The sequence below is a fragment of the Chrysochloris asiatica genome, unplaced genomic scaffold, assembly GCF_000296735.1.
Source record: "Chrysochloris asiatica unplaced genomic scaffold, ChrAsi1.0 scaffold00147, whole genome shotgun sequence".
NCBI lineage: Eukaryota > Metazoa > Chordata > Mammalia > Afrosoricida > Chrysochloridae > Chrysochloris > Chrysochloris asiatica.
In genome coordinates this window covers 2844794-2858436 of record NW_006408665.1, presented here as the reverse complement: position 1 = coordinate 2858436, position 13643 = coordinate 2844794, and the positions used below count along the sequence as shown (strand labels likewise).

Here is a 13643-nt window from a genome sequence, read left to right as displayed (position 1 = left end):
AAGAAGAATGAAGTCCTTGACAACTTCAATCTCTTCTCCATTGATAAGAATGCTGTTTATTGGTCCAGTGGTGAGGATTTTTGTTTTCTTAATATTGAAATGTAATCCATATCGAAGGCTGTGCTCTGTGATCTGTGCTTCTGTGGTGGAAGTAGCAGTCATTAAATCAAACTACATATTGCATTAGGCAAATCTCCTGCATAAGACCTCTTTGAAGTGTTGAAGAGTAAAGATGTCAGGTTAAGGAATAAGATGTGCTTGCCAAACCATGGCATTTTTAATTACCTCATATGAATGTGAAAGTTGGAAAGAAGGACAATCACAGAAGAACTGATGCATTTGAGTTGCGGTGTTGAAGGAGAATATTAAAAGTACCATGGACTGTTAAAAGAACAAACCAAACTTCGTTGGAAGAAGTACAATCAGAATACACCTTGGAAGCCAGGATGGTAAGACATTATCTCTCATACTTCTGACATATTATCAGGAGGGATCAGTCTCTGGAGAAGGATATCATATTTGGTAACATAGAGGGTCGGAGAAAAAGAGGAATACTCCTAACCTGATTGACTGGCACAGTGGCAGCAGCAATGCACTCAAACACAGCAATAATTGTGAGATTGGTGCAGGACTAGGCAATGTTTCATTCTGTTGTGTATACAGTGCTATGAGTCGGTACTGACTGGGTGGTATCTAATAACAGCAACAACATAAATCAAGGAGCTCATATTGCATCAGGAAAAGTTTGTGAGATAGACACCCTGGCTTCAAAAATGTGTATTCCTAGTTGGAGGATATTTTGAGAAACAATAGCTTCATATTTTGATATTTTAACTTAATAAAGGTTTTATGATTTTGTTACTACTTTCTTACTGACGTACATAAACCAAACCAAAACACCAAGCCCACTGCCATTGAGTCAATTACAATGGATAGTGATCCTATGTATGGTTTCCAAGGCTCTTTACAGGAGCAGAAAGCCTCCTCCTTCTCCTGAGGACCAACCGATGGATTCGAATCTTGTGGTTAGCAGTCAAATGCATAACCCAACACACTACCAGAGCTCCTTACACACACACACACACACACACACACACACACACACACACACACGTATATACACACAAAGACAGATTTCCTTTGAGGTTCAATAAAACTGAAAGATTAAGAATAAGGCTATTAAAATATATGGTTACTTCATTTGTTTAATAAGCTTATTTTTATTCTTTCAGCTTTTATTTAGTGGCATTTTGACTTTTTAATGTAATAATATGTAACACAGACTTTTGCCTTTAAAGAATGTCTTTAAGAAGCCATGGTGGCACAATTGTTAAATACTGGTTTTCTAACTGAGGCGTTAGCAGTTTGAATCCACCAACTGCTCTGTGGGAAAAAATGTGTCAATCTGCGTCTATAAATATAGACTTACTAAGAGACATGGCACTCTTTTCATAGCCAACATGCATATCCTTGCAATCAGTATGGCTACATGATGCCTTATTTTAGGTTTAAGAGAACTCACTCAGATTCATCTTATGTTTTTCTTGAAGAATATACTCAGCCTCTCTTTTTTTTCTTGTATCTTTGTCTCTCTTACTCCACTTTTTAAAAAATGGTTTTATTGTGAATTGAGTGAAAGTTTACAGAGCAGATCATCAGTTATACATTCAATAAATCATACACTTTGTTTCATTACAATGATTATAATCCCCACCATGTATCATCAGTTAACACTATTTATCTCTATTCACTTTAGCTCTTTAAAAACAAACAAACAAACAATCAAACAAACAAAAAAACACTGACGTATATATAATAATTTACACCACCAAAGGGCACATTCTGCAAGTCTGCATCCTGGCTGCCAGCTCTCAGTCCCTCTCTTCCCATGAATCTGGAGTCCTCAGCTGCTCCCTCTCTCCATGTTCCCATCACTACCTCCATCTCTGGTGTCGCTGCTTCTCTGGATAGCGTCCCGCATTCCACTTATGCTCTTCTCCATTGATGGTCCTAGGGTCCTCTGTTTTTGGACTGTAAGATTAACTACTACCCTGTTTTTGTTATAAAACTTCCACTTTTTAAATAATGCATTGTTTCTGAAGCTTAGTCTGTCAAAATTTTCTTTCAACATCTTAGGCAAGTAAGAAAAATTCTACCTTTCATTCTGATGTTTTTGAATTATCTTTGTTGGAGTGCCTCAATTCTCACTTGCTTTCTGCCAGAAATAAAATCTATCCACAATACAAATAAAATATTTAGGACTTATTTTTTACTTAATAAATTTGGAACCATAAAAGCATAAAGGATGGTAATTGCTATTTATTAACAATCCAGTTAATTTCTGAGCAGAAATATTAAAGTAAATCTTTTTAAAAATAGAGTGATATAAAGAAAACAACCAGTTGACCCAGTTTTTGTAACATAATCATCCATTTTTAATGATCTTCATCCTGGAAAAAATATCAAATCCTTCTATTACAAGGTTAAGGAACCCTATATGTGTGTAAACAATGACACAATTAAATAGCTTTGTGAATATTTTTTTTTTCTTTTTCCTGAATAGCAATTCATAAATAAATCCTCTTGCTAAGGATTTACGTGTTGGCTTGGTGTAAAGTCACCTTCCAATTAAGGACTTTGTAGGAAAGCTAATAGAGAGAATTACTTTATGATCATAGAATTAGGATAATCTAAAGTTACTGATTGCATCCTGGTGTGGTGCTGTGAGTTAATGCACTGCACTGCAAGGTTTGTTTGAACCGTAAGGTGGGCGGTTCAAGAACATCAGCCACTCATTGGAAAGTCTATACAAAGTCGCTCTGAATCAAAACTGACTCAACGACACTTAACAACAACAATGGCAACAATAGTCCTGATTATGTAATCCTCACCACTGGACAAATAATGACATCAAGATTGATGGAGAAAAGATAGAAGTGGTTAAAGGCTTAGTTTTGCTTGAATCAACCATCAACACTCATGAAAGTAGCAGTCAAGAACTCAAATGAGGTATTGAATTAGGCAAATGTGCTGCACATGACCTCTTTATAGTGTTGAAGAGCAAAGTTTGGGGACTAAGGTGCACCTGATTCATGCCAGGGTATTTTTAATAACCTCATATACATGTGAAAGTTGGACAGTGAATAAGGAATACTGTAGAAGAATTGATGCATTTGAGTTATGGTGTTGGAGGAGAATACTGAAAGTACCATGGGCTACCAAAAGACCAAACAAATGTGTTGGAAGAAGTGCAGCGAGAGTGCTCCTTGGAGTCTAGGATGGCCTGACTTCGTCTCTCATACTTTGGAAATGTTATCAGGAGGGACCAGTCTCTGGAGAAGGATATCATGATTGGTAAAGTAGAACAAGAGTAAGATTGATTGGTCAGTGAAAAAGAGTACAAACCTCAACAAGATGGATTGGCATAGCGGATGCAGCAATGGGCTCAAACATAGCAATGATTGTAAGGTTGGCACAGGACTGGGCAGTGTTTCATTCTGTTAAGCATTGGGTCACTATTAATCAGCACCAACTTGATGGCACCTAATAACAACAACAATAATATTATTAAAGGAAATAATTCAAGGTACATTAATATCAAATGCAAGTAAAATTTTGCTAAAGATAATTGACAGGGAACTGCCAGAGGTTCAAGTCAAATTTAGATGAGGAGTTGGAATGAGGGATATCATTGCCGATGTCAGATGGATCTTGGCTGAAAGCAGGGAATACCAGAAAGATGTTTATGTGCGCTTTGTTGACAATGCAAAGGCTCTCATCTGTGTGGATCATGACAAGCTATGGGCAACATTTTGGAGAATGTGTATTCAGGAACACTTTGTGCTCATGAGTAATCTGTACATAGACCAAGAGGCAGTCATTCAAGCAGAACAAGGAGACACTGAATGGTTTAAAATCAGGAAAGTGTGTACCAGGGTTGTATTCTTTCACCATACCCATTCAATCTTTATGCTGTGCACGTAATCTGAGAAGCTGGATTCTATGAAGAAGAACGTGGAATCTGGTTTGGAGCAGACTCATTAACAATGTGCAAAATGCAGATGACAAAAACCTTGGTTGTTAAAAACAAAAAGAACTTAAAATATTTTCTGATAAAGATCAAAGACTGCAGCCTTCAGTATGGGTTGCACCTCAATGTGAAGAAAGCAAAAACCCTCACCATTGAACCAGTGAATAACATTATGATAAGTAGAGAAAAGGTTGAAGTTTTCAAAGACTTAATTTTGTTTGGATCCACCATCAACACCCTTTGAAGCAGCAGCCAAGAAATCAAACAACGTATTGTATTAGGCAAATCTACTGCACAAGACCCCTTTGACGTATTTAAGAGATGACAATTTGAGAACTGAAGTGTGCCTGGCCAAAGCCTTGTGGCTACCAGTCTAGTGCTTATCCTATTGTGGCACACCAGGGTTCACTTTTTTCCTATAGACTATATTAATACAAATAAATGTACACTCTCGCAAGGAATGTATGAGAATACCCATTTCCCTATATCCAACTCTGAATATTATCATTCTTTCTGGCTTTCATCTGTAGCTATGTAACAATGAAAGTAGTATTATACTTCTTTAATATTTTTTTTCTATTTACTACTGAATTGCTATTTTCATATATTTATTACTTATATTTTTTTATCATGTTCTTTTTCTTACCAGTACAATCTCTTCATGCATTGGAAATACAGTCTTAATCCTTCATATAATGTGGTTTTTGTATTTAATTGTCATCTAGTCTGTTCTGACTCATAGTGACCCTTAATAGGGTTTCCACTGAGAGGTGGATTTGAACTGCCAAGCTTGTCTCCAGCTGTCCTGTGCTTACCCTACAGTGTCACACTGGACTCCACATATATAGTACATTTGTAAATTTTGGAAGTCAGCATTCTATTTCCCTGGAAACAGTCTCTAAATTTGTGACAAAACTGTTCTTCCCTTCCATTGTGACAGGACAGAAAAAGCATCTTGTCATTCCCTGCCAAAGGACATGCCCTTTAAACCAGCCTTCATTCTATCTTCTGAATGTGAACCCTGCACAGCATAACAAAAACTTGAAAATGCTAACGTGTCTTGAAGAAATTCATCATCAATCTTACTACCTAGACTTTTGGAACTTTCTGATTCTTGTTCTTTCTGAACTCACCGGAGACCCATTTTTGCAGACTTTTTCAAAGTCTTCCAGTATTCTCCCAATAAATCCCCCTTTTTGTAGCTATTTTCTATTACTTGCCCCCAAAGACTGGCCAACTTTTAAAATTATCTCCCAAAGAAGGATTATGGACAATGAGCCATCAAGGAAATGGAGGATTTTTGAAATTGGTTGTTGAACAAGAAGGATCAAAAAGCATGGAGATTCTTATTCATATTCCAGATTGAGAAGCCAGCAACATGTGATGTACAGAGGCTCACAAACTAATAAAATTAGCAAGCATGGTCTCCCCAAAAACAATCTGAACAAGGAGAACCAGGTATGAGGGCACCAGTTAGCAAATTGTTTCTATAGAACAGTTTAGAGGTGTCTGTGAGTGATTCCCGAGAGCAGTTTTTTGTCATTGTTGTTCATGTAGAATTTATAACTGTGCCTGACATATACTAAATGAATGCATATTGTGGCCCTTCTGATGATGTTGAATAACATAAAGAGAGAGATAGTGATAAATGAAAATCCTTAAATTCTTTCTTCAGGGCAAAGTACAGATCTAAGAAATTTTCTTTGTCCCTGATAAAAGAATCACTTGCTTCTTATAGGTGCTCTAAAAGTAAACCTCAGCACCTATGTCTAAATATTGGTTTATTTTTAGTCTATCCAAGGATTTGTATATTATTCTGTGAAAATCCCGGCAATAGGAAGGGGATAGTTAGCAGGATATTTAGAATTGGTAAGATTTCTAAACCCTCCAGTTTCTCGGGCATTCTTCCCACTGCTTGTTCCTTACCCAATGTTGGCAGTTGGAACCCACCCAGAGACAATTCTGAAGAACGACTTGACAATCTGCTTCTGAGAAGTAACAGTCATGAAAATCCTATGGAGGAGTGGGCTCAGTAGGTGGATGGGGTGGCAGCAGCCAGCTGAGAACTTCCTTTCAGACTGTTGGCAGTCAGCGCGACTCAGGTTTGGGATGGACCCAGTGTAGCCTCAGGGTTGCCCATGGAGTTAGGAGGGCCTGGTCGGTGAAGCCCTATGCCCATGGATACCATGGAGAATGAGCCCATTGTGAGCTGTGCTGGAAATCAGAATTTATTCACCTCTATTTATCCAATGTTTTCTCAGCAGCTTCCAAGAGAACCAATGGAATGAAGAAGATCCTATGGCTGAGCTCCCAAGATGATCCAACTGGAATCTAATTTTGTTCAGTTTGAGGAGGAACTGTTGTCCAAAGAAGGAAACAAACCTCTGCTCACTTTCTAATTCCTTCATGCTGTGATACTGAAGTGTCTAAGCTACAGTAAAAGATGATCTCACCAAATGGCAGAATGTTCTGAAAGCTCATAACTCTATTGACTGGTTAATAATGGTAGTTGAAAAGGATACCAATAATAATCTAATAATAAAAACCAACACCCTTCCCTGAACATCTGTTGTGGACAAAATAAGAAATGATTTTTATAATAAACAGAGTGACAGGTGTGTCTTGTGGTCCAACTCCTTGAAGGAGTCTTCTCAGACTCAGGGATCCTGGAATGCCTTCAGGACCAAACTCAGGATGTTGCTTTTCATCTCTCTTAAGAAAATGAAGATGACATGAAAATCTTGAAAAAGAAGAGGACTGAGCCAGGCAGGAGCTTTTGTGAATATTTCACAGTTCAGGAGAAGTTTGCCTTTGTATTTGAGATGGTGGAGCAGTTTGACAAGTATGTCAAATTGTAGTATGATGAGTTGGACACTTTTTTTTCAGTATGCAATCAACTTTGGTCATGATGGTGCAAACTGGCTGACATTTTTCTGTCAGCCAGTGAAGAGCTGGAATGGATTGCTCCTTCGGAAGCCCAATAATATTGAGAAACAGGAGTTGATCCAGAGCAAGAAGCTACCCTGTGAGACCTGTGCAGTTACCTGTTCGCCATGCAGTGTGTCCTGTGCCTCTTCCTGCAGCACTGTAGGAGGTGGTCCAGTGTGCCCTGAAATGACTGCACAGATGTGTATAGGAACTGAAGCTGCTAGAAGTGTCTGGTCTCCCTGGGGCTCTGGCTTGCTGGGTGTTTCTGAACTGTCTGGAGGCACTGCAGAGGATAGAAGGCTGCTGTGACCGTGCACAGATAGACTTGAACATTACTCACTCTGTGGACTTGTGGAGCTACTCCACAGAAAATCTAAAGTCCTTGAGCTATCTGTGTGGACCTGTGTCAGGAAAAGGACCTAACTCAGAAGACTTCAACAGGACGTGTTGATCTTTTGGCAAGTTTGGGAGCTGAGCAACTTGAAATAACCAACACAGCTCAGAGTGTTTAAAAAAACTCAAGGAAGAATTATCATTGTTGGAAGCTTTTGAAAAACACTACATAGATCTGTCCCATGCCGCCATTGAAGCATGTCTGCCAAGAGATTCCAAACTTTGCCAGACAGCAGACAGACAGCCTAGGCCATAAATTGTACTGCCTATGCATTCTTTCACACCACAGAAGAATCTCCATTTTGACTTATCTAATGCTGTAGTCCACCACTCATCTCTCAGTTTGTCATACTGTGGTGGCTTGTGTGTTGCTGTGATTCTGGAAAATATGTCACCGGTAATTTAAATACCAGCAAAGTCCCCCATGGTGGACAGGTTTCATGTGAGGTTTCAGATGAAGAAAGACTAGGAAAAAGGAGAGACAGACTACTTCTGAATATTTAGTAAGTGAAAACCTTATGAATATCAGTGGAACATTGCCAGATAAAGTGCCAGAATATGAGCCCCTCAGGTTAGATGGCTCTCAAAATGCAACTGGGGAAGAGCTGCCTCCTCAAAGTAGAGTTGACTTTGATGATGTGAATGGAGTAGAGCCCTTGGGACCTTCATTTGTTGATGGAGCACAACTCAAAATGACAAGAAACAACTGTAAACATCCATGAATAATTGACTGGAAAAGAGTTGTATTTGTGCCCATTCCAAAGAGAGGTGACCCAATGGAATGAGGAAATCATTGGAAAATATCACTGATATCCCATGCGAATAAAGTTTTACTAACGGTCATACAGAAATGGCTGCAACCATAAATTAACAGAGAACTTCTAGAGGTTCAAGCAGATTCAGAAGAGAATGTGGAATGAGGGTTAACATTGTTGACATAAGATGGATCTTGGTTGAAAGCAAAGAATACCAGAAATATGTTGGCCTGTGCTTTATTGACTACACAAAGGTTTTTGATCATCTGGATCATGACAAGCTATGGACAACATTGCAGAGAATGAGTATTCCAGAACACTTAATTGTGCTCATGAGGAACCTGTACATAGACCAAGATGCAATCATTCAAACAGAATAATGATTTTAAAATATTCAACCTGTATACTGACAGATAATCTGAGAAACTGGATTATATGAAGAAAAACATGCCATCAGGATTGAAGAAAGACTTGTTAACAACCTGCAATATGTATACAATACAATCTTGATTGCTAAAAGTGAAGAGAACATAAAATACTTACTGATGCTGATCAAAGACCACAGCTTTGATATGGATTGCATCTCAATATAAAGAAAACAAAAATCCTCACCACTGGACCAATAAACAACATCCTTATCAATGAAGAAAAGTTGTCAAAGACTTCATTTTGATCTGTTCAACCATCAACACTCAAGGAAGATTCAATCAAGAAATCACATGACTTATTGCATTTATGTAAATCTGCTGCACAAGACCTTTTTAAAGTGTTGAAGAGCAAAGATGTCAATTTGAGGACTAAGGTGCGTCTGACCCAAGCCATGGTATTTCAATAACCTCATGCAAAAGTTGGACAGTTAATAAGGAAGATTGTAGAAGAATTTATGCATTTGAGTTATGGTGTTGGAGGAGAATATTGAAAGTACCATGGACTGCCAAAAGAACAAATAGATCTGTGTTGGAAGAATTACAGTCAGAATGCTCCTTGGAAGCCATGATGGCCAGACTTTGTCTCTCATATTGAAGGCATATTGTCAGGAGGGATGAGTCACTGGAGGAGGACATCATGTTTGGTAGCTGGAGGATCGAAGAAAATGAGGAAGACCCCTAGAGAGATGAATTGGCACAGTGGCAGCATCAATGGCCTCAAACATAGCAAGGATTGTGAGGTTGGCCCAGGGCTGGGCAGTGTTTCAATCTGCTGTGCATAGGGTTGCTATGAGTCAGTACCAACCTAATGGCACCTGACAACAACAAGAGTACCGTGGTTCATGTGGATGGCTTCCTGTCTATTGAGGTAACACTGTGAGCCAGATGCCTGCCCCTGCTCATGTAGAACAGATTGCTGTCATAGTTTACGTCAACATCAAAAAGAACAACTATTGAAAGACTGTGGAGTGGCTCACCAAGCACAAAATATCCAATGGCATCATTAACTTTCCCCATGAACCTGTGCCCTTTCCTATGTCCCAGAACTGTTTGACAACACTGGACCTGTATGAGATATTTTTAGAGGAGTCCTTCGATAACTCCTTGAACACAACATGGATTATCTGCAAGAAAGTGCACATGCCCCTCAGAAGGCAGGAGAGCATCTCTTCTCTAGAAGTGCCTTCTGGGGTGGTTCTGGAAGATAGGTTGCACGTGCTCAAGTACAGTGGCATGATATTGGGGCCTGGGGCCAATAAGGTCCTATTCAGGACTTAGACCAAAGAACTTGGAACCTACATGCTTAGTAGGTCCCCTATGGTTTGTCCTCCCTCATGTGTACCCCATCATGCAATATGACTTGTATTCATGGGAGCCCCAGCTCCACATAGAGTACCTCACTGACAACCATATGGCTGGTATTCTCCATAAGATCAAGTTCATAGTCACGACTGGCCACTATACAATAAAAAGTGTGGATAGTCTCCAGCTCAGCAATGTAGAAGCCATGCTCATCCTGTGTCATTCAGAAAACAGAGCTGACGTCTACTCTTACACAAGAAGGAAGTCTTCAGACACAATACTCAGGATTCAGTCCTTGAGGAAGGTCACAAGCATTAGCTTAACAGCTGCACTTGTGAACCACCTGATTGACTTTGAATTAGAAGTCCTCTCTCTGCCTTCTGTTCCAGCTGCTGTAGGATTGGATGCCAGAGTTGTCTGAGGTAGAGATTTATCAACAGACTTCTTAGAATAGGCTCTGGATCTGAAGGTTTTCATGTTCCCATACGGTTGTTTACTAAAGATACTGAGTTCAGAAAAAACTCTTAATATTTAGGTAAATAGAATGACTTATTCCATAGCTATTAGTAGACACCTTTCCAGAATTATTCCAGTGTTTACTAAATAGACTCATAAAGTAGTCAAAATACGTATGGGGGTTAAGTATATTAACCAAACACCATGAAATTCACTGATGACCACCTGATTATCACATGGCTAAACCTTCAGTTCGTCAGTACATTCACAAATTTTGAGCTCTCAATACTACTGCAGCTTTATAGGATTAACTAGCTACCTAGTGTACAGTTGTTTTTGACCCATTAAAAAAATGGGTGGCTTAATTATTTGTCCTTACTGTAATATGATACTGATTTTGAATTTGACTTTTTATTTCTTCCAAAATACTTTTTCCAAGAACAGCATCTATAAAATTGCTATATGTCTAATATGCTATCATACTAGCCCATGTAGTATGGGATACTTATAGTCTATTAAATTAAGTAAGCATGTAATAGAGAAACAAAAGAGCTGGTAACCTTCAGCTGATTTTTTTTTTTTTTTTTCAATCAGGTAATCCATCATTCAAAGACAGAGGTATTAAATAACCACAGGATGGTTTATTAAATACCCATTGATGCTCAAACTTTGGAGATAACATTTTTCAACATTTGAGTGATGTCCTCAAGAATACAGAATATGCTCTGAGTTTGTGCCAAGATAGGATGTGATTTCTTCCATTTGCTGTGATTCAAGAAGGGGAAATGTCACTGCTTACACCTAATTACTCAGCTGTCCTTATTCTCCTTTTCTATGACTCAGCTTAACCTGAGGATTTAATATCCATGTGAAAACTCTTTCTGCAAGGGCACACATAAATAAATTGCAAGCTACAACAGTGACCTGTACAGTTGGAAATCCTCATGACACTAGATAAATACACAAAATTGGGTTATGAGGTTAACTTCAGTGACATATCAGGACTTCAATGATGGCATTTCACCTACAATTCTTTATTGATTAAAAATAAAAATAAGCAATTAACTGTTCAGCCTCTTGCTTCCCAACTAGCTGACAAAATATGTCATTTGCAAACCTCATCTTCCCAAACCACTGAATTTAGTGAGGTGATTCAGATTTAATTCCAATGCACTATGCTTTTCTTTTGCTATACATATCCACTATTTTAAGACCCTTTAGGTTTCCAGTAATATTACTAGCTTGAATTTAGAGTTGACTATAAAATTTAAAGAATCAGTGCACATTTATGTTTTTAGTACCTTTTTATATTTGTACCTTGAGATTTTTGCTCTGCTTTCATTTTTATTTAGTTAAAGTGGTCCTTTAAGTAATCTTTATAGTTATGGTATATGATATATAAAACTTTGAGTTCTTGCAAATCTTAAAATTATCTTTTGTCTTCACATGGGAATAACAGCACTTAGTTACTTCTATAATTTTTTATTCTCATTTGTCTATGGAAACACTTCTACTTTTCTAATTTCCTGTGACAAAAAAGTGTGTACAATCTAATTCTATATCTTTTGCAATCATTAGGATAAGCACTGAACTGGTAACTGCAAGGTTGACAGTTCAAATTCACCAGCAAAATCCACCAGCCATTCTCAGAAACCATATGTAGGTTAGTTATGAGTCACAACTGACTTGACAACACACAACAACAAAAACAAGCATATTTTTAATTTTGTTTGATGATTTTAAGTTTCTTTTTCTATCTTTATAGTTCAGAGTTCGCTCTCTCATGCTCATTTTAAATTAAATCGGTTTCATTAACCCTGCAGTGGCAGTGTGCTGTGGAGTTGGTTCTGACTCATACTGACCCTCTTTAGGATTTCTGAGGCTGAAAATCTTTACAGGAGCAGAAAACCTCATCTTCCTCCCATGGAATGGCTGGTAGTTTTGAACTGCTGACCTTGAGGTTAGCAACCTGACTCATAAAAACTATGCTACCAGAACTCCTTAACCTTGTAGAGTTTTTCATCTTTGAAAGAATAACCAGAAAATGTGAAGATTCCCTTAGGAAAGAGCAGAGTTTATGGAAGTTTTCTTTTATTATCTCTTTGATTATTATTTCTCCATGTATTCATTGTTCTCCTTCTGGATCAGCAATTGTTTCAATCTTGGGTTTCATAGATTGTTTCTCTCACCCATGATTATCAACTTTACTTCTGATTGCATTTCATCTTCCAAAACATGATGTTGTTGTTGTTATGTGCTGTCGAGTCGATCCCAACTCATAGTGCCCTGTGCAGGGTTTCCGAAGAGCAGCTCATATCAGTCTCTAAAATTACTGTATTAAATTTTTTTTTTTTTTGTAAAAACTGGTTTATTGAGAACTGAGTGGAGGGTTTCAGAATTGGTCATCAGTTTTGCATTCAATAAATCATACACTCCATTTCATCTCAATTATTGCAGTCCCCTCAATGTAGCATCCCACTTCTTCTTTGTGCTTGTTTTCATTCCTCCTTCTTTCCTAACCCTTCTGAACTTTGTCCCTGAGGAAATGCTGCCCTTTTGATCTCAAATGATTATCATTCTATTGTGTACATATCTGACTAATGTTTTCCCCTATATATATGTATGTATATGAAAACTGAACCACAGGGGAGAGTTCAGTTCTGAACTTGAAGGATGATGAAGGAACACAGTCCACTGTACTAATTATTTTCAAGCACCTCCAATTTTCATCGTTTTTCTTTTTCCCAGAGAGGGAGAGACTAATAGTTGTGCCTAGGCCATATAGTAAATGTTAGCAGGTGTTCCTTTACAGTCATAGCTATGTTTGAACACCTTTACTTGAATTTAAAGCAATAAGAATGTATTTATTTCTACTGCTTGGCTTCTCTGGGTTTCAGCTTTAAACCTTCTTATAGGTTTGTCTACTTCAAGGAGGCAACTCTTCCCCAGTCACATTTTGAGTGGCTTCCAACCTGAGGGGCTCATTTTCCAGGACTATGTCTGACAGTGTTTCTCTGCAATTCATAAGGTTTTCAGTGACTAAATATTCAGAAGTAGTTCATCACTCCTTCTTCCAGAGTAGAGATGCTTAAGCAAATGAAAGAAATGAGGTGGTACAACAGCTGAACAGAAAATTTCAAATATCAGCACGAAAAGATAAAGCCAAATATCACAACAAAATGTGCAAAGATCTGGAGTCAGAAAATTAAAAAAGGAAGAACATACTCAGCATTTCACACTCTGGGGGAACTGAAGAAAAAATTCAAGACTCAACTTTTGTTATTGAAAGATACTCTGGGCAAACTATTGAATGATGCAGAAAGCATCAAGAGAAGATGAAAGGATTACACA

The 13643-nt window shown here is 38.1% G+C and overlaps 1 pseudogene; it reads left to right on the top strand.

The window, feature by feature from the left end:
* The first annotated feature begins 6201 nt into the window (after nt 1-6201).
* LOC102829494 lies at nt 6202-13087 on the top strand (annotated as a pseudogene).
* Nucleotides 13088-13643: the final 556 nt, after the last annotated feature.